This window comes from Anser brachyrhynchus, assembly GCF_964034855.1.
Source record: "Anser brachyrhynchus genome assembly, chromosome: 2".
In the NCBI taxonomy this organism is placed as follows: Eukaryota; Metazoa; Chordata; class Aves; order Anseriformes; family Anatidae; genus Anser; species Anser brachyrhynchus.
In genome coordinates, this window is record NC_137695.1 from 98,991,831 (window position 1) to 99,017,916 (window position 26,086).

Consider the following 26,086-nt stretch of genomic DNA (forward strand, 5'->3'; position numbering starts at 1 on the left):
AATTATTCAAGATTTCTTTAATGCTTGAAAAGATAAAGAATATCTTTTAGCTTTGCAGATATGGGACAGCAGAACATCTACTGCTAGAGAAATAAAAACTTACCTGACCTGTTTTCTTACTGTTTTCAAAATCTGTGCAGTACTGACACATACATTGTATAAAAGTCATTCAGATATGTATTTTGCTAATTCACTTGCTAGGAGTTATTATATCATTATGCACAATATAATAGAAAATACTTAGTAGACTTTACATGCCATTTTAAAACATCTGGGAAATTTAATAGTGAACTTAAATGGAATTTAATATAAAATGATGTGCTTTTTTTTTTTTTTTTCTAGACATTAAAACACTGTGGAAAGGATTTAATTCTTCATTGCTTTCTTTAGCTTCTTACAGCAATTTTCTGTGGAAGATGTGTTTTCTGAGAGCTCATTTTAAAAATTTATCTTATCTTTTAATATTGATTCTAAAGATAAGGTTAAGTTAAACAATAGTTGCTCAATTTCTAATTATAATTACTTCAGGCAGTGTAATGGTACAAATTTGGTACTAGTGTATTCTGTATTAAGTATAAAGACTTGGATCTCAGAGAATGTGTGCAGCTGGCAGCAGAGGATTAAGGATGCAATGTACTCTAAAGGATAATGCAAGAAACAGAATCAGAAAATGAACTGAATAATGACTGTGGTTTTACTTTATAAAGATTCATGCAAACAATGTCTGTTGGCTTAACTTTGAATACCTGTTTGGGGTGTCTTGGAAGCTTTGGATGTTTCCCTAAAAATCAAAACAAAATAAAGTTTGTATCGGTTGCAGTTGGGTTATGGTCGCAGTTTCACTGTGAAAGGCTACTTAGACATTATGCATTATTTCAGTGTATATATGCTCAGAGTGAACCTTTTTATATATCTAGTCTGAATTTCAAGGCATTAGTGAAAGGAAGAAGCCAAGGTAGTCTGAAAACATGATGACATCTCTGACCAAGGGATAGGCTTACTGTTGGCAACAAATATACTGTAATAATATATACAATTTATAAATCTCTCTGAACATGTGCAGCAGAGAGATAGATAAATACAACGTTTTCTACTTCTTAGAGGCATGGACTTCACTCTTCAGATGAAAGTCACTGCAGACATATGGCAGCATGAGTCAATAAATGAGGAGCAGCAGACAGAGGTCTGGGCTTCTACTCTCAGCTCCACCTCTGATTCTCTTTCTGGCCCCAAATGAGTCATTTTACATCCTGAGATATTTTCCATAGCTATTATACAAGCATTGCTGATATTCAGATATGTGTTTGAGGTACCTCAAGGTCTCAGGACAAAAGCACTAATTTCTATTGAAACTGCAATGTATTAAATACCGCTTTTTTTTTTTTTCTTGAACAGTAAAGAAAGCCTAGAATCCACAGGTAAGTATAATAAATATAAATTTTAAATATAAAAAATTTAAAATAAAAATATAAATATTAATATATAGAAATATAAAAATTAAATATATATATATATTTATAGTAGAATCAAACATATGCTACAAATATAAGAGTGTATTGAAAATGTATGGCTTCTGCAGCATGCCAACTCTGACTCACAAAGAACCAAGAGCTACAGAGGCTTGATGCATTTTGACACAAAGTTTCTCAGAGATACAAGTGGTGCTGCACATTCTACACGTGTAACAAATTGATTATAATTACAATAATGAAAGCTAGTCTTCCAATCTGCATGGGCTCTTATGCTAGGTTTATGTGAAGTTCTCCACATTGGCTTTAGGATTTTGCTGAAAATATCACTTACACAGTTCACATTTAATTTCAGGTAAAACAAGAAGGATGTCAAGATTTCTGTACGAAGAGTCTTAAAAACTTTTTTTAAATAATAAATAAGTTTTACATTCAGGACAGAGTTGTAATTCAAAAGGGTTTTCTAGTAAAAATTACTTCTCTCCAGCAGCTGTGTTTTCTGGTGAGCTCTCTGAATTCTCCAGACACGATGGAGAGTTCATATGAACTCTATGATAGCACAGGGCTAGCAAGCAAGTCAGGAACAGGGACAACGCAAACACTAAGTAGATATGGTGGATATGGGGATAGTTTAGACTAAAACTGAGGTAGAGACAAAGATGAAAAAACATAGAAGAGGCAGGAGAAGAGAACTGAGCAAAAAGAGTGACAGGAGATACGGTAAGTGTGGAGACAGGGGAAGAAGAAATGAGAAACACATTTCATTCTTGCATCGTGTAATCCTATGCGGGATGGTGTTACCCGTAATTAAGCTATTATCTTAGAGTCACAGTTGGAATTCAGGTAGTTCCTTATGGTTGGCGCTGCCTGAAAGAAACCACAAGCGCCTCATCATCTTGATGATGCTTTGTCATTAACTTCAGCAGGTGACACGTACGTGAGACACTTGAGGTGAGACTGATGGTGACTGAAGTCCCACTCAGAACAGTGATGGGCAACCCACAGGGAAAGGTTCACAGGCCTTTTTTCTGTGGATCACTAAAGGTCTGTATTGTGACTTAAGAGTGGAATAATAACTATGGATTTCACAGTACATTTTTGGATAGTTTTACACATGCCTGTTGGTTCGTGTTATTTGTACAGTTAGGCTCAGATCCTTTTTTTAGGATACTGTTCTTGTGGGTAAGATCAACAGCAACTTATAAGCATATAAAAATTCAATTTTTTCATGCAGACTGACCACAGAATTCTCTCCAGAGTGAAACAAAAATGTTGTGTTTTGCTACAGTGTAAAACAGATGATAGTTTCCTAATCCAGCAAATTATAAAGTTTATAGAGCTATCATGAAGATGGAGAAGTATACATGAATATGTAAACTGGCTATCAGGCATAGAATAAACCATATTTTGTCTTCTAGTAAACACTTGAGCCTCAAACCGTCCGATTATCACTAACAGGCAAAAATGTGAAGTTCTTGACAAGGTAGTAAAAGCATCTGGCAGAGGACAGAGATTTTTAATTTTTAATTTAAAGACTAACTATCCTTCTCACTAAAAATATCCTGAAACAATCGGGTGATCTTCAACACTCCAGATAGGTTAAATTTGTCACTGAAAGCTTTTACCAGCCTGCACTGTTCTGTCATGACTCCCTGCTCAATATGAATAGCATGGATGAAAAATGTGTGGTTTATTGGTTCACATATAAAATGTGTAAATAAGGGAGCAGGGAGGAATGTGTGTGTGTGTATGTTTTTATCAAACTTCCTTTGTTCCACACAGGAAGTTTTTATTCTTGGATAGGGCATGCAGCTCTAGTGGAGTAAAATAATGTCTAGCATTCATTTCCCAGGAACCTGATGATTTCCTTATTTGCTGTGTTACCTATGAAGGGGCCAGTTCTGCTTGTTTATTAATTTAAGGAACGCATTAAGAGTAAGTTAATATTCAGTACTTCCAGAAATCTTGGATGAGGGAGAATGTCATTACTCCTCAAGCTTTAATTGTATACAGGTCAAGATCAGGCTTCATGTAAATAACAGTGGCATAAGCAGGTCTCTGGTGATTTTATTATCTCTTAGCCTCCTGTTAATTTCCATCCCGAAGTCAAACCTGTACATCCATGAACACCCAAGAAACGCCTTTTTTATTCTATCCACTGCTTGCTTTCATTGCTTTGGACAGGTCTGAAGTCAGTGCTTATCTCTATATTACTTTTACTGACAAACCATTGGAATGAAGGACTTTAATTTAAAAGTAAGAAATATGAACTAAGTATATTTTTAACTTACCATATACATTTAGAACGTGCCATACTTTAAGAAAGGCTTTTTCAGACTACAGAGTGTATTTTTAAACCTAGGTTAGACACTGAAATCTATCTTTTGGCCCTGAACAAAATTGCTGAGCATCTGTGTCTTCTATTACTTTTGTTCAGTAAGGTGAGCTGTACTGAGGCTTAGGCTAATGTCACTTGGATGTCCGACCAGTGGCTTAAGAACCGAGCTCGTAGCATCGGGGTGCAGCTGTGTTAGCAAGACCTCCACAGTAATTTATTCAGAGCACTGTGGCTCTTACAGCTTTAGGGGAAAAGCGGTGCACTGCACCCAGTGGCAGCCCGTAGCATCAAGCAAACCTTGCGTGTCAGTAGTAGAGACTGAACTTTGCTGTGTCTAGGAGGAAGGTAATAAGCCTAGTACAAATGCATATTTTGGCTGGGTAAAAGGGATGATTTCTGCCTTAATGAGAGTGGTTCTTCATGGTTATACAGAGAGGTTATAAAGCATTTATCCAAAGGTATCAAATTCAGGTGTCTTTTCCTTGTGGATCAGGTTCTTAGAAGGAACTAAATTGTTCATCTGCCTAAATATTTCACTTTAAAACATGTGCTTAAGGGTGCTCGCTCCCTGCCTGATCGCCTCTTTCTCACTCTACACACCTGATTTAACGACACAGTGCTAAAGCCTCTTGGGTACAATAGGAGTTAGGCACCAAGACACCTTCAGAAGCCTATCCTTCAGTCTCCTGAGATGCTCTGTGCTCCTGGGGTAAATTCCAGGGCACCGTGCAAGTACTGTAGGTGCCCTTCCCTGCTGCCCATGGTGCCATGCCTGGGAAGGTGTGAGGGAGGTTCACGGTGGCCATCTCCCATGGGCTTCCCATCCTAGAAAGGTATCACCATTGCAGGGATGGGCAGGCTTTTTCTCCACATTAACTTTTGAAAGTCTAGTCCCCTCTTAACAAAGGACTACCGCACTTGGTTACTGAAGCATGGGGAGAAGAGTGTGGTTAAAGAAGAGGAATCATTATTGCTAACTAGGATTTCAGATTTGAACTCTTCTAGGTTAATTTTAAAATCCAAATAACACAACAGAGAGTGAAAACAGGCTTGTTCCTATAGCTGCTTGAAGAATGTGCAAGAACAACAGAAAAAAAAAAAAAAAAAAAGAAAAACAAGCTTTCCATTTCCTAGCTCTGCCTTTCTGTGACCTCGACTAAGACCTGTTTGTAGTCCCCAGGTCAAATCCTTAGCATTAAGAGATAGACTTTCATGGCGTACATCATGACTGACACCAGAGGGAGGAGATGGAGGGAGACAGGAAAACCTATAGTCACTGCCTGAGGCCCCTGCCACTGCGGAAGAAATCTCCACATAAATTACGGCCATAAACTTTGGAAAATTTTGCTTTTGTTGTCCCAAAGGGTTTGGTATTTTGTTAAACAAATAGGAATTAAGTGCATACGTTTTTTAATATCCTAGGAATTCGGTGTTCATGCTACAACAACATGGCAGTGGGAATATTGTCAATTTTAGCAGGCTGGAACTCCACCTGCACGGAGGACAATAGGAAGTCCAGACCCTCTAACATCTGCTCTAGGACAGGGTGATGATGTTATGAATCATGATGGGTACTAACTTCCTGCCTGCTAAATCCACACCAAAATCCACTTCATCCATGGTATGAAAAGGTGTCTACATAATGGATTGTGTAATTTCTGCTATTTCTGGCTCTAGCGTGGGCTAGTATGCCTTTGGAAATTACCTTTGTTACACAGTATACCAGTCATAATGTTGACTCTAGTGTATCCTGAGCAACAATGAATACAGACAATATTGTTTCCTCACTTTGAAGTTTGCAGTCAACTCTGTAGCTCTTAAGGACAAGGAGTTCTACATTGTGTAAAGTACCTTCTTTAAAGAGATTACAGATTGGAGCTGCAGAATGTAGCTACTACTGCTGAAGAAATAATTGCAATTAGTAATGGGAATTCTACTCAAGGAAGGACTGAAAATTATTACTTTACTATCTACAGCATATTAATATTAAATAGCTATGCAGTTTTAAATAAATATAAATACCTGGATAATATAATACAATGCATATACACATTTCTTCCTCTTTACTTTTCAGTGATTTTCTTTAATGGAAATTACCAAGTGTGAGAGACTTATATAAAATTTTCTACTTTTTAAAAAAATAAAGTAAAAACAAGCTATATGAGGATAATGAAATTTCTACCTATTGCTCTGTCCGTTGTCTTCACATTCACTGGTATAGCATAAGGAGGCCTTAGGAATGCATTTCATTAGTGCCATTTTTTTTTCTAGTAGTTAACTTGGTAAAACTAGTTGAAAAGTATGAAATTCTGCCTTGTAAGTTATCATTAATGATGTCTTTTAGTTTTGTTTGGCAGCTGAAATTTTAATGAAATGTTCTGCTGAAATTCTGAGGTTCAGTCAAGTTTTAACAAGCTGTAGCTAGAAGGAAATTGCATTATATTTATGTATTTGTCATTAGAATTCTTGATAAATGTTGCAAAGATTCTCCCTATGAGCTGTTTTTCACTCTCCAGCTGATATTAAATACTTGACACCAGAGCTGCATTTTTTGATGGCGATTTGTCACATGGTATTACTTCTGTTCCTAGACTGGATGAACGCAACCTTCATCAAGTTTCTTGTCTGAAGCCTTGCAAGAAATACATTTCAAAATGAAAGTCTCCAGTGTATATGTGCATAAAATCTTCCATAAGGACGTACTAGTACTCCTTTCTTGCATGAATGTTTATGACACGGGGTCATGAAGAACTTTCAGCATGGGAGAAATGGATACACATTTTAACACCGAACAAAATTTAATAGAAAAAGTTTGTGTTGTTCACCCAACTGTGTATTGTTGTAGTTGGCTTTTATCCAGGAAAAGCCACTCAGGAGTTTTAGAAAAGCCCACAGACAAGGTTCCTGTGACCCACAGTGGCTTTCCCAAGCCAGCCAGCTTGGGAAGATGGGAACACTGGGACTGGGGGACTGGGGAACAACACACCTTTTGCATATGAAGGTGCAGTTGTAGATTTGAAGGGGAAAAAGCTGAATTTTCCTATCTTTTCTCTTGTGTGCATTGCAAAGTCTTAAGATAACAGGATCCCGACTTGCTTGCAAGCCTGGTTATGGGTGTTCTTTAAGGGTTAAATGAACCCTGGAGCATTTCTGGCATTCAGTGCTGTTTGTCAACAGGTATTCCTTCAAGAATTCAGTGTGGTGGCGTCATGGAGGCTCCACATGAGCCAGCCTCTCTGGCCAATTGCCGTTACAGTAAATGCTAACAGATCAGTGGTTTTGTGCACCTAATTGTCCAAAATGAGTACAAAAAGGCATTTCAGTGACTCCATGTCTGGGTATGATCCTGACCCATCTTCTCTGCTGATCCTGGGGAGCATCCCACTTATTCAAGCTTTTTTAGTGTAATTAATCTCAGCCCACTGTGCTTAACCCATAGCTAGGACTCACAGGTGTGGGTTAAGCTGGTAGTAAAACCTAGGAAAAGGGACTGCAAAGAACAGAAATATCTTCAGCAGTTCTTTCCCAGTCACATAAATGTCCACGCAAAGTTTAAGCATCCTGGGAGCCCAGAGGAAACACACTCTGTGCTTTCTGTGACCCCAGCCACCCTGTCACAGTATAGTCCCAAGGTTAAATCAATGCCTACCAGGACAGCTGTTCCCAGGATGGACCTCCGAGAGACCAGACCAGCGTCACACCTGCAGCATCCTTTTGCATGAGCATCTGCAGATACTCTCTGACTCTTTCCTGTAAGTTTTATCAATGTGTGAACCCAATTAAACATTCATCTACATGTTTTGTGTATGTGGCAGCCATTGGTTAAGAAGAGGGTTGGGTTTGCTTTTTTTTTTTTTTTTTTTTAGTCTGATTGTAGGGGGAGAGTGGGATCTGCAAGATAAGGATGCTATTTTAAAGCTCTTCTCCAGTAATGATGATAATGAATGACGTAAGCCATTCCTTAAGATTGATGATTAATCCTAATGAATATGTTGCATATATATGTTTCGCAGCTGTCATTAGGCTTCCATTTTCACCACTCTTCCCCTCTCCCCACTGCCACCCATGCCTGCAATCTGCAAACTCTTATTCCCTGTAGGTATTTTGATAGAGAAACAGACAGGTAACGATCCCGGTGTCAGACTGTAAGCCATGCAACTGTCAGTTCATATTGTGTCTGACAGTCATTGACAGCTTGCTTCTTCAATTTTACTAAGATTAATATTCTTCACATGTTTTATTTATATTTACTGATCTTGCCGCAGTGAATTTTTAAAGATACATTTTCATGTTAAAAATCCCCGCTGAAAATAAAATCTACATGTTCTTTAAAATTTAGATTTACATTTCATCGATATTGCTTGCTGAATTTTTATGCGTTGCTAATAGCCTCATCAGATGCACAATGCTTTATTCACACACTGGTCAATATGGCTTACTCTCATAAACCCCCAGGATCACTATCAGGGGAACCCTCTCCTCCTCGGAAATGCATCTGCACATGGCTAGCTTGGCACAAGGCAGTAGCTTCACAGAAGAAGACTACTCAGATGCATAAAATTATTCAATTGTGCAAGCATTTGAAAAATTCAATTTCTGTCAAAGTAACATTGTCACTAGAATAATGCTATTGAGCTAAAAAATATTCGCATGAGTAAATGATTGCAAGGTTAGCCTTTGAACTCTCTGGTGAAACTCTTGTACTGTTCTGTCCATGTCGGCCGATCTCTCTAGATTCTTGAGTTGAAATAGCACCACAGCGGGATTTTGGAATTGCAAATACTTGAGCCAAAAGAATTTAAAGGCAAAAGATAGAAATAGTCAGAAATTGGGGAAAAAATATCTAATTTTATTACTATTTTATATAAATAGCATCATATATATAATGTGTAAATAGAAATTAGTCTATTTCTTTATATAATCATATATATCATTTATATGCATATAAATATATATTATTAAATTCTTTGATAAAGATAGAAGCTGAATCTTAGTTTCTCTACTATGTCTCTTTAAAAAGTGCTAGCCCAATCCTCCAGTCCTTAGTTGAGGATTTTTATTGGGTGTCCTATCTGAATGAAGGCTGACTTATTTGACCCAATTTAGGGAAATCCAGATCCTGACGTTGGACACCTTTGTATGTTTATGAATTGGAAATTTTCCACTTCAAGACTCCTCTTAACCTCTCTGATCTTTCAAATTGAATGTCTCTTAACTTCAGAGATAAATTAGCCTATTCCAACCTCATCGAGCCTTGACATGACAGTGGTGTTTTATCTTTTTTCTTCCTTTCTCTCCAAATCTGCATCGTGTTGTGTTTTTTTTCTTTTTTTTTTCCTATTGCCATGGCGATGCAGCTAAGTACACAGAGAGGTGCAACAAGCCAACTGCATGCTAAAAGTTTGAACAAAGGCAGAAATTGCGAACTAAACAGCTGGTATTGTTGATATGGATCCTGCAGGGATAGCGGGGTTTTCCCCTTTTTATCTTTTCCCCTTACAAAGCGGTTACAGGTGAAAATGCAAACAGTAAAATGCAAGCTGACACATCAGGGTTTGTAAATCAGGTACAGCAGGGGAAATTAGCATCGAATAATATTGCAGTAACATGAAAATGTGAGACGGTATAGAGCTCCGGTAGCTTCTAATGAAAATACGGGTGATGCAGCACTTCTGAAAATAGCCCTGCCCCAGACATTGGCAAGGAGGCTTGCTGTTCATGGGGAAATGGTAGCACAAACAATCAAGGGCACGGAACAAGCCCTCATAGAATCCGTGAGCAGCTCCCTCCATTTAGCCTGGTAACACTCTCCATATTATCAGGTGTGAAATGAATAATAATTTGCCCCTCAGTGACACTTCAAGGCAGCTTCTCGAAGGAGCAATTTTTTCCTAATAATAATAATAAAGCAGTTAAACCAGATTCCTGTGATTGTTCTTAAAAGAAAGGGAAATGACCCACATCACCCATTGGCATGTCAGATGAATGGGCAGTAGCTTTTATACTTTTCTGGCTTGAGTATCATTCATATTTAATTCATTAATTATTTTTTTAAGGGAGAAAAGGTTTGTCTTATTTTCAGCGAAAGGAATGCTGATTGTTCTCCTAGGGATATTATGAGAATGTCAGGGAAAGCCATAAATATTTTATAAAGACTGATAATAGAGTTTTCTGTGCTAAGGAAAAGTCAATGGTTTTTGAAAAGGGATACATAATGATTTTCTGGCTAACTGCAAAAATGAGATGACAGTAATTTTAATATTAGTTAATAAATATTGACATTAGTGTTTCAATGAGTGTAATCAGGCTTTGGTTGGATATTGGAAAGTCCTGATTTGTTCAACAGTATTATTAGAAAAGCTTGCCTCTTTCTACTGCAGCTATTATACAATCTCTGCAGAAAGCCTCAATAACTCCTCAGAATAAATCCAGTAAGACTACGCAGGAATTACCATGTGATCTCTGCGTCATATTGTGATCTCATCTATTTTGCCATCTGACTTAAAAACAACATTGCACAATAGGTTACATGTTTATAGTATTCACTTGTAAAATCAACCTTTATTGCAAGATGGTGTGGTTAAAATGACTGCAGCCAGCGTATAGGTAATCCCATGTATTCAGCATACTTTATGTTGTTGTATCTCACAGTTATTCAGAAACTTATTGTTTTGGAAAAAAAAAAAAAGCTAGAAAATATCCAGGGGTCACCCAGAGTCTGAAATGTCAACTATTACTCATGTTGGTAGCCTATTGCAGAGTCTGTCAGAAAGTCATTATTTCATGATGCATTTTGAATTTTCAGATGCTTTTAGTCCCAAAGTTACCACCCTCCCACCAAAGCCAAAATTCAAAACGGGTTTCAGAACTGCTACATTTCTGGTGAAGGACACCCTTGGGATACCTGGTATTCGATGAACTAAAAATGACATCATTCTTGTTGGCTTTAGGATTGATAATTACTGTCTGCTGAGGACACTTAAGCACTGAATGGTGGGAGAGGAACCAGAGTGAACTGAAACCTGTCCCTTTGGTTAGAAGTTCATTAACAGATGTGTCTGTAACAGATTGGATTTAAGAACTGATTTTATTATTTTTTTTTTCAATACTGACCTTTTTCATCAGGAAATTCCCAACCAGAGACACTGTTTCCTCAAAAAACAGTCCCAGCCTAAGGAATGTATTTTTTAGGGAGCAGTGCATCGTTGTCCCTGGATGCCCACTCTTGCTTCTGCTCTTCAAAAGCTTCTGCTATGGTGGCACAGCTGCCCACTGAGCTGCACTGGGCAGCAGATCTGGCTGGACAATCTTCAGTTGGATCAATTCCTGGTCAATTTTTGTTCAAAATAAATAGTGAGAGTGGGAGAAACTGAAGCTGGACGGTGCAAGAAACACTGTCCCAATGCTTGCTGCCATCCTCACCTTGGACTTGGTGGTATGTTTCCAGACTCTGCCCTCTTGCTGGCCCTGGTGCTCCCCTGACCTCCCCATGACTCACTTTCAAGTCTCAAACCAGCTGAAAGGTAACCCAGCAAAAAATTGTGAGTTGTTTAAATTGGCTCAGGAAGGAGTCAGATAAGCAGCAGCGCTAATGCACTCCTGTGCACCATCAATATGGGGCATGGCCCAGCGAAGGGGTAGGGCTGTAGCTTGTTCAATCACTTAAACTGCCTGGAAACTGCACCCGAGGTATCTTGCAAGGGTGCTACACAGCAAGAGGAGCAGCTCCTGAAGTACAGTGTTTAGTTCTGGCTGATTTTAAAACCTAATGTAAAAGAGGCTTTTTTTTTTCCTTTCTTTTTTCTTTTATTTTTTCTTCTTTTTTTTTTTTTTTAAAAAAAAAAAGGGTGGGGGGGAATTTGTGACCCTTTCTTTTATAAATACACATGCACACACACGCAGTATAAATTAATCTGGCAAATGTGCTGATTTATAAAGTGGGGGGAGTGAATGGGAGAGGAAAATTACATAATGTATTTTAGCCAGTAATATCAATGTCAAGCCTGCTTTCCCCTTGCTTGGGGACGAAGATGTTGGATGATTTTGAGGGATTGACTGAGACTTTATTATGAACTCCTTCCCAGTTTAAATGAGAGATACAAGAACTTTAAGACTTTTTTTTTTTTTTTAATCCTATATAAGATTTTACACACTGAAGTTTAACAGCTGTTACAAGGAAGAATAAAACATACTTTTTCCCACTACATCTTTTGGTTCCACCAGATGAACTGAGTTTCTTTGGCATTATTTCTTAAAAATAAAATTAAAAAAAAAAACATCAAAAAAGCTAGGCAGATGAATTTTTGCCAGATATAATTCTGCTGGTTTAAAACTACATTAAAACAAAGGTCGGATTTGGCCAAACCTTTCAACTGCTCATGACCCCATTATTTTCTGTCTCCCTTTTCTCCCTTCTTAACTATTTGTCCCATTGTTTCACCAGATTTACTGGCTGGCAATGGCAAGGATTGCTCTTTTGCCCCTTTGCTCCCGTTTTAAAAATAACAAGGCAGGGGGATGGGGAGGAGAAGGAAACCCCAGAAGGGTGTGTTTGTTTGTTTTTTCCCAGTTTCGCTGCAGGTTGCTAGTGTTAATAGGGTGGCTTTTTAGTAAATATGGGTATACAAGACCATCCATTCAGCTCCACAGGACTGCACTTGCATCCCTGCAACCAAACCATCCAGTTGCCCTGTCAGCTGTCCTCACTTTTATTAGATTTGTTTTTCTTTATGCGATTGTTTATGGTGGGTTTCCGTTATGGCAAACCCATCTACTAACTGATTTTCCACCTTGCATCCCCATGCAGGGTTTATATCACCAGAAGATATATCAATGCTGACTGGGATTGAATCTGACCCCGTATTTACATCCAAACAGCATATAAGACAGCTGTAAAAATGCAGGGAAACAGAAACAGCACCCTCTTGCACACATTCTGCTGTGCTGTGATCCTGGTCATGCTGGAACTGGTGCCCAGGCCATTTCAAACCCCAATTTTAAAGAATTTGAAGCGAATCTATTAAATGTCAGTCTTTGCTGAACCTGTCAGGAAGGATTTCTGCCCCAGATGGAAACTGTCCAAAAGATTTTGCATGGCCATTGGAAAGTTATGCAAGGTCAGAAACAATAAATAAAGAAAAGCAAAGAAAAGCAAAGAAACAAAGAAGCAAGCAAGCAAACAAACAAACAAACAAAAATCAACCAAAACAAAACAGAAAGGTGAATGAAGGGCCACAGGACAAGACTCAGAGTTAGTAGGCCTCACTTCAGCCATGCAGGCCCAGCCACATGGCGTGAGGCAGCAGGGAGTTGTGTGGGGCTGAGCTGGGGGTCCCCCCCCTTAACCCCAGGATCTCAGACTCCCGTTTTCTGAGAGTTTCCAATCCTGACTTTACTTTAGGCTACTAGCTGAAAAAAAAAAAATAAATAAATACTAAAATAATAATAATAATAATAAAGAACACTGTGCTCTGTGGTTCAACAGCAACCTCTGGGGAGAAAAGGGGGACAGATGGACCTTCAAACCCATGGGCTGGAACCCATCCTCCCATCACAGGCCCGTCCCTTTTTTCCACAAACAGTCACAAAAGCCAGGCTAAGCAAAACACCAAGGACGCTCTGATCCATCCGTGCCTTTTTCAAAGTTCAGTGCACTGATGTGTTGAGGGTAGCTGGGAGGGGGCTGTGATTCCTGGCTTTTCCCTGGCTGATTTCTGGGTTGCTCCCAGCTCCTCTTCCTTTGCAGCCTCCCTGTCCATCAAATTGCACCTCAGGCATCTATCCCAGTTCCTAGTTGTCAGTAATTTTCCCCCTTGTTATTTGAATCCCAAACTCTGTTCAGCTCTGCCCACTGAGTTAGTGAAAATTTTTCTGCCTGGTTGTGAGCTGTACTTTTGGAGGCCTCTGTTTGTAAATTCTGAGCAAGCGAATTGGAAAGGAAATATTAAAGTTTACTGGCTGTGGCAGAGAAATCAGATCAACCACAAGTGTCTTAAAGTTTTCTCAATGAAACTTGATAAACGCAAAATCTAATTTTCCACTAAAATTATTCAGTTGTGTGCTCTAAAAAGGTTTTGCAGAAAGTCTAAAGAATCACAGAATCATAGAATAAATATCTATCTAAAAACGTATCTCCATAGAAAATTCTCTCAAAACACAAAGAAACAGCCAAATAATTTAAAACCTGTGAGCTTAACTTCAACCAAGTGCCACAACCAGCTTCCAAGCTGAAGGCCTTCTGGAGCCAGCACAAACCCAAACCCCAGGGATGCTGAAAACTAAAGCTCCAGGTCTGAGGACTACACCTTGCTGCATGTGCGCTGCATCACAAACAATACCTTACGCTGGGCAAATAGCGCTCCTGCTCTGTCCCAGGAAGCCTGGAGTGTATGGTGGCAGCAGGACATGAAGAAGCTGGAGCAGGAGCTGTATCTCCATCATTTCCTTGCTGGCTCTTGTGGAAGGCACATTCCTTGGTGCTATTTGCAATAATCCCATTTCTCCTGGAGTGATTTGATGAGCAACTTATCAATGCTGCCAGCAGCCTCCTCTCCCCCTTCCCTTGCCACTATTTCATGTTGTCCTTGGCATTGTTTGCACAGCCACGTGGTGAACTGGGAGAGGGAACTGAATCCCTGGGAAAACAGCCATTAATTCTTACATTTCCCATTTATTTTTCTATTTTTTCTTTTCTGGCTTCTTCTCCCAGGGGTTGTGTACCCCTTCCATCCTACCACACTGCCGGGACAGTACAGCAGGAGCGACACAGCAGAACAACTTGCCAGTGAGGGACAGTACAGAGGGAAGCTCGAGCATCCTGTGGCCCACGGAGAGCGAGATCACAGCTTCACTCAATTTAGAAACTCGCTGCCTGCTATGGCTATTAAATATATATTAATTAGCATGTCTGCAACCCCACGTTCTCAGCTGAACTGTCCCTAATTTGCACTGCTGTTTTGACTTGCTTTGCACAGCTGTGAATACAAGGTAGAAGGCAGTGGAAAATGAAGCACAGAATAGCAAAGTATGTTATAAACAATGTCTGTGAGGTTAATTTAAATGTAGCTTATGTTATTAATGATATATTGCTTTGCTTTCTTAGAAACAAGTGGTAACGGAGTAAATTGACACTGTTAGCAAAACAACAAAAGAAATCCCTGGGGGCATTTAGAAGCTGTTTGAACCAGATTTACCAAATAAAGTGAGTGTATTCTTCCCTGTTTGTGTGTTAAAGCATGCACTCAAAGATATAAGCAATAGTAACAGGGCATGCGAAGCCACACGTTTGTGAGGTGCTGCGTGCTCTTGCTCTTCTTACTTATCCATCACTTCTCAGGGTACTCCCATGTGCCTGCTGCTTGGATGTTACCACTTTCAAAGGAATTATTGCAGACAAGAGGCTTCACTTTTTGCTTTATTGGCAGCTTAAGGCACTCAAGTACTGCAAGGATTAAGTCTCATGTTTTGAGGAACACCTTTATGTTTCATGTGCTTGGGAAAGCCAGTGGTTATGAGAGGCATATGGACGGGTGTGTGACTGGCTTAAAAAATGAAAGATTTTTCAGTATGACTTAGTGTTTATTTTATTTTTATATGTTTTGACTTGTATTTAACTCTCAGCCAAATCATTTTTCTTGTAGATACTCCAAGAAAGGTGCAAGGTTTGCTAAATCTCACTCTAATCCAATGTCTCCTCTCAGTGGTCCACTCCTCAGATATAACACTGCCTGTCACTGCAGAACATAATGGACAAGTGCTTCCTAATATACCATATACCAAAGTATTTTCCAATTCAATTAATACATAACATTTTTTAAACAGTCTATTTTGTATACATAGCTTTTTGCTAGGATGCCATAATTGAAAATTACCATACAATTCTTAAGACCCAGTATTGCGAACATGTTATTAATCTCATAATGAAAACACGTGAACTGCTCCACACTTCACTGTAGAAATCACTTTTTTTGTTGTTTTTTACTTTTTACTAAATGCAGGTAGCAGATTGTTTTGGCCTATTGGAAACAATTAAATCAAAGTCCACGGGGCTTTCTACAGCTGTATTTAATAGAGAAGGGCAGACTCCTTCCTGCTGGTTAAATTGCTTGCTGCAATGCATAGCTATTTTTATTTTTGTGTGAAAGTGAAGTTTTGAAACCTTAAAAATAGATGATGAGTTTGGCAGGGCAAAAAATACTTGGTTATAAATCAGCACAAATGTAGTGTGTGGTATTTACTCTGTGGTGCGTAGCCGAATTTCTATTTTGATTCAGGAATTTACCCTGATAGATTAATCTATGTTTAGTCAGAGAAGCAACTCAAGCTACCTGTTTCAACAGTGAATTTGCATTAAATAAGATGGGTAAGAGGAAAGCTGAATACCCTATTTGCACATTAAAAGCTGATCATTAATCCTATATTTTAACTCTACAACTGTCAGGAGCCATTATTTCCCAGAGAGCCTGACAGACAGTTCAAGGGATAAACTGGAGTGGGTCCCATTATAGGGGTCTATGAATAGACGTCAGAATAGTTTGTGCATCAAACCCCAAAGGCTATTAAATGTGATACTTTAAGAATCAATTTGTAGCTAAATTAGAGTGGAGGGATGTGAATCCTAGGACAGGTTTTAATAAAGCAGAAGATGTAACATACAGAGAGGCATCTCAAATACAACTAGGCTGATGTAAAGATTTAAAAAAATATATATGTATTATTAACTATAAAAAATGCATTGATTTTCAGCCTAGTTCTTGGAAAATTGTGCCACAGTTCACCACAGCAAAGAGATCAAGCAAGGAGGAGTGCTGAAATGCTGCTTTCAAAATTACGTTTTCAAGTGACTCCAGAGTAGATCAATAAGAGAGCTGATAGTTCACCAGCCTCTGAGACAAGCCAATGAATGCATTGAAAAAAAAAAAAAAGGAAAAAAAAAAAAAGAAAAAAAAAGAAAAAAAAAAAGAGGACCAAAGAGTTGTCTTTGTACAAAAAAATTAGTTCCTAGCAGGATATCCTGCTGAGTTTTATCTGAGTTCATTAGGCTTTAAGACTGAGTTCTGCTAATTCCACATGAAAAGTTCCAGACATTTGCAAAACCAAATAAAATGCGATGCTGTACTTAAGCTTGTTAATAAGTTTAAGTTGACACTAAAACCTGCTTAAATGGGCTGTCAAGAAACAAGGCTGCACAAGCAGCACCATACTGCACCACTGAGCAAGCCAAAAGGAAATCATGTAAACTGTGCTGTTCTTGTAGGGCTTTAAAGCACCATGCTGGACTGACCCCCCTTCCCCCCCCCCCCCCCCAAAAAAAAAAAACAAATAAATCTTAGAGAAAGAACATGTTTCCCCATTATTTTACTTCTGTTTTTCTGCAAAGGATCTCAAATGAAGTTGGGGAATCAGGCCCAATATATTAATGACAAGTGCGGAAAGATTGACAACCTCACTGTATCAGGAACAATTATTAACTATTATCCCACATTTGTTTCCTTAATTCATTTCTCTTAAACAGTTTATATCCGAGAGTCCTTGAAACAGGATGTGCTTTAAAAATTATATGCTTTTCTGTGTGCTCTGAAAGTTAATAGTTGTTTATTATTCAAAGCAGGCTACTGAAATAAGACCTCATAAAACTGAAATCATGGTTCATTTCCATAGCTGAAAGTGGAACTTATCCCTTCCTACAGCTGGAAGAGGTGAAGGTAAAGAGAAGTTCACAGTAGAAAGTCCTCCCCTGTTGTTCTGCTTAGAGCTACCTGAGACATGAATGGCAACTCCATAAAGCCCCACTTGGTACTTCACCAATTATCCCAGATTTTAATATTTCGTGTGGGATAGCAGAAAGCTCCACGCCATGGGTCAACCATAATGTCTAGTAAATGATTGGCTCTGATAACTTTGGATTAGTTATTCCTGACTTTTTCATATTGTCAAATGCAATTAACTATTAACCACTGCATGGTCCATCAATATTTGATTATTTTGGACTGGGGGCAAGCTGTCCATAGGCACGTGCATTTCCACAAATGTGCCTGTGCGAATGTATAAACACACAGCACACATTACAGCAACCATGTTCGTTACAGTCCTCTTAAGTCATGTAGACAAAACACTAGATAAAATGCCATTACTGAGGATGTCTGTTCACTCAGCCCCTTATAATGCGTGCTCTCGTCTTTAATTGCACAGCCACATACTACTTTTAAGACAAAGCATCATGTAAGGTTCAGGAACTAGCAGCAATTCAATATTTTGTTACTTTCAAATTTCAGTTTGTTATCCCATGCCTTGTTTGCTGTATGCTATTCAGACACGTCTCTCAAAAAGAAGAATAATTAAACTCCTCTGGAGATTTTCCATGGTGGTCAGTTCTGTAATATCTGAATGCTTCAAGAACACAAAATTAATCTACCTCCCTCTTAGCACTTGCTGTTGGAACTCACCCCAACCTTACGGCTGTGAGTTCTCACTATAGTGAAATTTTGGCTGTGCCCCTGTAATCCATACTAGAATAATATATTCTAGCATGCAATAGTGAGGACACTGTAACTGAGGACGCAGCATATGTGGTGCAGTCAGCGTTACCAGCTGTGAGAAACCTGAGCATCCTCAGCTACAGCAGAATCTTCTCAGAATTTAGCAACTGAAATTGAACAAGTAGTGATGGAGCATGTGCAAACTGTGATTTTTCACAGGCTTATAACACAGCCAAATGTATAACGAGAATAGCAAAAGGCAAAGCCCTTGCATAGGGAGCCTCTTCAGATTTTTCAGGCTCTGGCTTCAAATTGTGGCGGTGCTAGAACAATTCCAAGAGAAGATCCTGGATGTTTAAAGATGGGCAAAACATCCTGGTTTCTGTTAACCTTGGTCACAGAAACAGCTAAATATATTTGGCTGAAATTTTGATTAAAATTTTAGCACAGATCAGACACTCTGCATGCAAATTGTAGCAGAATGGCTAAACTCTTAATAAAATTCAGCTGTCTGCAAAGAGGGGCTTATAAAGGCAAAGTGTCAGGCAATTTTGCCTGTTGGCACTGTGCATTTACACAAATGCAAAAATCTCTTTACATGTAACGTTGTGCATGTGATAATGAATGTGTATCTGCTATGTGGGTGTGAAAGTGCTTGTGTAAATACACTTGAGCAGCAAAAGTTTTGCCCCGTTGAAGATTATCGCCCATTGATAGCCGCTGCGTGTAAATGGGGATCAGCTATGCAAGCACACAAGCTGGCTGCTCCTGAGCCACTCGGCAACAACACGAACACTGACTTCAGTGAGAATGGGATGGTTGAAATTATCATCGTATTAAAGGAGAACAGGTTCAGAAATCATGTCCTACTTTTGTTTAATGGTTGCACAAGTGATTTCATTTGTTTGAGAAATTATAAATATTCCCGTTAACACATCATTCTTCTTTAGGCCCATAAATCCAGGTATATAAAAATAAGCTTGTGTTTACCCACAAAGAAGTTCTTGTCTTTTTTGCAGAAAGCCAAGTGTGATCACCACGAGGGGAGACGAAACAATCCAGCAGCGGTGCCAGCAGGAAAGCTCACTGTGGCATGCCCAAAGAACAAGAATATCTGCACTAGCTGCATGTGCACAAAGGTTTGGATTTGCCTAAAACCAGCCCTGAGCTGGAGGGGAAACAATAAGAGAGTGTATAGGTAGGCACCTACCCCACCACCCGGGTCTGCCTGCTGGAGAGGGTTTGGTTTCACGGCAGGAACACAAATAAAGCACAACGCTAAATAATTAAAGCCTCTCGTTAAAGGGCAAGTCATTTATTGTTATCAGGAGGGTATTTTTTTGTGCATCACAGGCAAAGCTTATTTTGCAAGATTTTAAAATGTTTTCCTAAGAGCAAACATAATCTCTCCTAGCATTTGCAAAACTTACATTACCCCGGGTAAAAAAATACCCAACAACACTGAGCACATCAGTTTATCTGAAACCTAATACTGTTATTGTAAGGTTTTGTATAGCTCACTTCCTGTCTTTATAGTTACACAACAGGATATTTAAATTACAAAGACAATGAAGAAACCCAGCGAAATACTCCTGATATTAAAAATATTCCAGTTGTTTTTAATGCCCTAATTCCACACAGAACTAATTGGCAAACACAAAGCCACTTCAAGAGCCGTGCTGGCTAAACACGCCGCAGGTTTTGCGGCCAGCCAGCAGGCAGGTTCACGGTTTGTCAGCCGTCCCACTATGCTGTGAAAAACGTGCAACTTGCTACTCCAATGGCAGCCGCTCACCCGCCGCCGTTAGCAGTCTGTCCCTGTTTCCATTGTTAACTTAGTCTTTGGGGTTTAATATCTCACCTGTATGAAATTGCATCGGGGTAAAGCTCAACACACAGGTGTGTCTGGGTATTACTCTTCTATTTTTTTAACAACAAAATTAAATTGTATCAATCAGCACTGAGGAATATATATTTTCTCTTTTTTTTCCTTTAGTTTCAGGCAGTTTATTCCATCCATAATCTGAACAGAAACAAAACTTTTCACCGAAAAAGCCCCATGCTGTCCATTAAATCTTTTGGTTCCTATTCAGTTTGTATTGAGGGGGCTATTTATATCTTAGAGGTCGTTACCTAAGTAGGCACTTCCCGACTTGCACTTTCTTGATTTACCACTTTGGAGTACTAATGGAAGCGAAACTAACCCATACTGGACCACCACTAGACCCTGTCTTTTCTCTGGAATGTCTTTGGGACAGACCTTCGTTCCATTCAAAGGATATTTCTCCTCCTTTAGCTGTGTGTCCACCTCTCTCTGATTGCACAGCCAACTCAAGGCAGGTGCAAAAATGCTGCGGTCGAGACTGCTGCATGGATATTATCCTTGCTACACACAATGTCAGGTAAAAGCACTAAAGCATGATTCTAAGCACAGAAGCAGCGCACAAAGTGTGCCAGTGTTTGCTCTGCCTGGATCAGTAAAAGCCTCTGAGTATGCCATATCACAAGTGCCAGTAGTGAGCATAGCTGCCTAAAGGCACTGACCCATTTTACAGCTGCAAAAATTGAGGCACTGAGAGAAAACCTAGCTTATTCTACATCACTCCGAAACTGAGAAAATCGCAGCATATACAGCTTCAACCGGAGCCAGGCTCAGCACAGCGCCTGGCTAACAGAGTGCAGATGTGCTATTATTCCTTGAAGCCCCTTGCTAAATCTCTGTGCTCCTCCTTTATCCCCGCCGCTGTCTCTCTCCCACTTCCTTCAGCTATGACCAAGTGGTGTCACATGGCAATAATTCCCTGGGCAGCATTTTGGGTCCAAATGAGACATCCTGAGTCCACACTGGGACCTATGGGATAGAGCTGTGGCACAATCCATACAATGCCCGGGGAAAGGGCTCTCCTTATTCATCTGCTTGGCATTGGATTCAGCTGGACCCAAGCTGTGCAGTGTGAAAAAGGGAAAAAGTCTTGCAAACACTTGGTAAAGTCTGAGCATCCACTAGTGCACAGCTCACGTGGAACTCGATGTAGATGAATAGACGGAGTTCTAACCATGGTTTGCATTAATGATGAAAAAAATGTGCTTGTGTGTGGATGAATGTAATTCATTCATGGGTTTATGGGCCCAAAGGTCAGGGAGTGGAGGACTCTGCAACAGCTTTGATGCCTTCATTCTTCCATTCATATCTCTGAATAAGTTGAAGTGTAAAACTCACAGAATTCCCTATTAACTAAACATCTGAGAAAGCTGCTGAATGCACTTACGCGAGTCCAGATAAGCCAAAACTTTAGGTTATATAAACTAGTGACACATCCACTTGCTTTCGATACAGCAGCAGAAGCACAGCAGAATTTTATGTGTGCTAAATAAATGGCATTAGATGAACTAATGCCTTTTTTGGAGATTTTCCACTTTGCATTTGGAAGTCACGAGAATCTGGAAAACCACTTTTTTTTTAATATGGTGGGAGATTATTAAATGAGAATGTTGGTTTCAGTCTCTTGCAGGCAAATCTTACAGGGTCTGGAAGTCACCAGTGAACTTTGGAGAGGATCTTATCCTTAATATAGGCTAAACACATTTGGTAGTCAAGGGGAAAACACTTCGCTAATGACCAAGCAAATAATTCCTTTTAAAAAATGTGAAGGGAGCAAGTGAAAAATGAGGTCATTCATGCAAATATCCCATTCACTGGCACTTTTTTTTTATAACAAGATTCTGTCTACTATGCCTGCCCTACGGCGGAGCGTTGTGGACTCTGAGTAGAAAACTTTTGAGAGTAAAGCCAGTAGGGTTACATGCTCTTTGCAGAAGCCCTCGTGCTCCCTTTCTCTCAAGTGGATGGGGACACACCAAGGTTAGGGGCATGTCGAGATGCTGCTTGTGCTCTGCTACGTTGCCTCCTCCATGAGGGAGAGGTGAGAACAGAACAGTTTCAGGAGCCGATGTAGAGTGGCACTGCAGGCAGGGGTCTGCAAAAACGGGCAGCTTTGGGGTCCCCAAAAAACTTCCCACTGCCCAGCTGAGACCTCAGCTGCCTCCAGCTCTTAGGCAGACCTTGGGCTCATTGTCATCTACTCACATCACACTGCACCCAGCTTCCATCCACTGACCTCGTACAGACCTTGCACCAGGACAGTCACAGTGGTTGGTGCTACGCGGCAGAGAGCACAGCCAGAGGGCTTCTCCCCTCCCTTCACAGCCCCTTCACCCCTTCTTTCCCTTCATGTCACCTTTGCTACGGACTGCAAGAGGAAAGATGCATGGATTAGGTAAATTCTACCTAGGGAAGCCTTCCAGGAGTTAAGCACAAAATGGTGTACCCAGCTTTCTTTAATTCTGTAAAACAAACAAATAAACAAAGAACAAGTTTAGCTTTAGTCACTATGTAGGCAAACCAAATGGAGTTGCCAGTACACATTCGTATGCATCCTTCTTCTCTTGAGAGACAAAACATTGGCTTGGGCGGTACTGTCAGCATCATTCTGTGAGTACTTTTGGCAGTGTTGTTACCACACTTATTTTTCAACATATTATTTTTATTACACCAAGTCCCATCAAAATAAATAGGATCCTGGACTCCTTAGATGTTAGAGGGATTTGGCATGAAATGTTCTAATGTCTCAGGGGGAAATATCTGGGATATCACATGGCAACCTACTGCAGAGTAATAAAAGTATGGCTAGTGGTATGGCTTGTATTACAAGAATCTTGTTGTACTAGTGTTGTGAAGAGCAGATCTATCTACTGCATTTGACTTTATTAAGCATAATCCTTTTATTATATGAAGCTCCTAGGAGCGAACAGGATGCTCATTCCATTGATATCAATGGGATCCTCTGCAATAAAACCAGTACTCAGGAATTCTTTGTGGAGCAGAAGGAATCCGAGAGTTGCTGGTGTGTGTAATAACTGCTTTATTTGGGTGAGTAGATCGCTACTTGTGTCAGAGGAGCAAAAGAAAGTATAAATAGAAGGAAAGAAAATGAGGCATCACTCCACAAGAACAGCATTTGAAATGAAGAAATATCTTCCATATACCTTGTTCCTCTCCTTGGGAAGTGAGATAGGTATTCTTGAATAAAAGCGCTTCTTATTCCCAAAGAAGGCACCCACACAGTGAACTGCTTCAGAACAGGTTTGGTTATTCTGCAAACAATTACGATAGCAAAAGCCATGGCCGTCAGCTTCCTCGGGGAGGAGGGGGAGGAGGTCTTGCTACATCAGGAGCCTTTTGTTGGCCTGATACAGCTGTATTCCCTGCCACACTGGTGTTCAGCAGGGTCTCTGGGATGAAATGGAAATCCAAATAGTGCTTTCTGTCGACTTAAAAGTTTGTTCTGGGTTGAACAGAATTTGTGTACTTAATGGACAATCGTATATTGTAGTTTAACACTCGGCCTTTTCTGTGCTCGTTTGAAAACACCGGGGGAAAAAGCAAAGGGGATTACACTGTAGGAAACAGAGAAGCAAAAGTGCATGTTGAAATCCTGAGTATGCCACGTATTACTAAAATATCTTCAAATCCTCACCACAGAAGTTTCTAAAAACCTAGCAGCCTCTAAGTAAGGCCTTTGTTGACATGAGTGCCTCTCTTGTTACTGAATGCTCCAGGTTTATTAGCTTTGGAGTTTAACAGAGGAAAAAGGCAAATGCCTCTCAAAGTCTGTAGCAGACTGACTTCCATAACTCACTTCTGCCTTTCCAGCCAAATGGAAACAACAAAGTTGAAGTCTTCTGCAATTTCTGTTAAAAGTGAGGATAATCCGATGCTAATCATTTTTTGGTTAATAATCCTGGGTGTTTGGTTCAGCCTCTTGCTCTCAGGCAAAAGAATTCACTCAGTTGATTTGTGGATCCAAATGTGGAAAAAGGAGTCCTGAATTTTGTATGATTTATGGGTAAATTAGAAAAGTGGCCAATTTGGCATAAAATTGTACAGGCAAGAAAAATGGTCTATCAGCAATGAAAAAAATAGTGGGAAGGTTTTGGAAGCGTTCCCATTCTCAAAATAATTTTCCCCAGAATTGTACATCTTTATTATGACTTACAGTGTTGTAAACTATTGCATCTTCAGATGTAATCACAGAACTGTTACTGGTTTTTAATTTATGCTATTTCAGAAATACAGGCTGCGGCACACAGTTTTAGGCATAGCAGATATACAACTACGTCTTAACTACCCACCTTAATTTGGAATTTCACGATTTGAATTTAAGAGGTAGGTAGTAATACACTAAAAACAGGCAAATGCCACACTTTTCTGATCGGAAGGAGAACCAGAGTGTGGAAAAAAAGGCTTGGGAGCTTCTGAATCTGGGGTTTTTGTCTAGCTCATTGAAAAGTTAGAGGGCACTGGCAAACTTTTTCTCCAGCCTGTGAATAGACCTTTGTGGACAAACTTCTGTATCGGTTGCAGCATCTGTGCAGTTGAGATAATAAAATCTGGGATTTAGACTCAAAAGGATCTCTATTTCTTGTTTGCAAGTTTTCACATGATTGCAGCAAAATAAATATCTGATGGTGGTTAAGTCTTGCTGTTTCTTCTGCTGCTCGTCATTGGAGATCCACATCCTAGTGCTTATGGCATATTATGTTACAGCCAACCAACTAACTTCCTCTTAAACATGCTACTTCTACTCTGTTGCTCATGATATTGATGGCTATTTTGACCTTTGCAGTTCTCTAATTACTGAAGCATTAAAATAGTACGTCAGGTAAAATATTCTCTTTTTGAAGTTCCTTTTTCCTCGCATGCCTGAGTTGAAAAACCATATAAACCGAAATTATTCAAACACTTAGGCCACTACACAGAATGTCAAGGGAAAATTTGTCAGCGAGGACAAGTGACTGGTTTCTTCCACTTTTACTTTTGAGGGATTTTTTACTCAGCAGAAGACAGTGCATCAATGAATTTGCTGTGCTGCTACACAAGTTGTTCAAAGCATTTCCATTACTGAACTCCAGGAATGAACGTTTTTGAAACTTTTTTTATTATTATTATTCCTTTAATTCATGTTTGTGAAGGTCTGCCCAGTAGCACTTTGTGTTATAGTTAGCAACCAGTTTCTTCGGTTTGCTTGAGGGGTGCGTTTGGTGCATCAGAGGCCGTCTTTAGCTGTTGCACCCCTTTGTCTGGTCCAGTCCAAGAGGCACTCAGACAGGCCAGTACTATCAGTTATGCTTGGATGAGCAGAAGAGGGCCTGGGGGAGGGGACAAAAACTCAGAAACAGCCCGTTTCTCCACTCCGAGGGCGTGCAGCACACCAACAGCCAGGTTCAGCCTGCTAGAAAATGCAGCGTTGCAATCGGTAGACAGCATGAAAAAGCCCAGGCCACCAAAATATGCCCTCCCAAAGATCTCTTAAAAATCTCTGTAAAAGTGGCATCCTTATTGAATTTGTCTTCCTTGAAATTAATTCGACATCGTGGCCTAGTTCTTTTTACTTCTCAACCTATTATGGGCCACATCTGTGGAATCCTGTATCAGCTATGCTGAAACCAGCTGCTGCCGAGATTCTTTCAGTTAACTCAAAATTAAGAACAGGTTTGTGGGTTCCCTACCTGCTGTGAAGCCGTGATGTAGTTTATAAAATTACATATGGGTGAGAAAATCTGACTGCCAGGGCTGGAAAAGTTGGTACTATATACAGCGTGTAGCCTGAACCTAAAATAACCATGTATGCTGGGGCTGTACGTACTCTGCAGCATTAACTTGTTCTGCTCTCTTCTTCAATGTCATTATAAAAGCAATGTCAAATAGCTTGATGTAAGAAAATGTGGTTTTGAGAGGAGCA

The 26,086-nt window shown here is 39.7% G+C and overlaps 1 protein-coding gene and 1 long non-coding RNA gene across 2 annotated transcripts in view; one reads left to right on the forward strand and one right to left on the reverse strand.

Moving 5' to 3' along the window:
• LOC308189041 overlaps positions 1-19,293 on the reverse strand; it is a 55,028-nt gene extending 35,735 nt beyond the window's left edge. The window contains exons 1-2 of the long non-coding RNA XR_013945974.1: positions 7,457-19,293; positions 747-781 (exon numbers count right to left, since the gene is read on the reverse strand). This is a non-coding gene — a long non-coding RNA (uncharacterized lncRNA). The remainder of the gene's footprint in view (positions 1-746; positions 782-7,456) is intronic.
• The window catches only part of ZNF516 (zinc finger protein 516), a 186,062-nt gene that overhangs the window by 35,763 nt on the left and 124,213 nt on the right, over positions 1-26,086 (forward strand). The gene's annotated exons all lie outside the window — the stretch shown is intronic.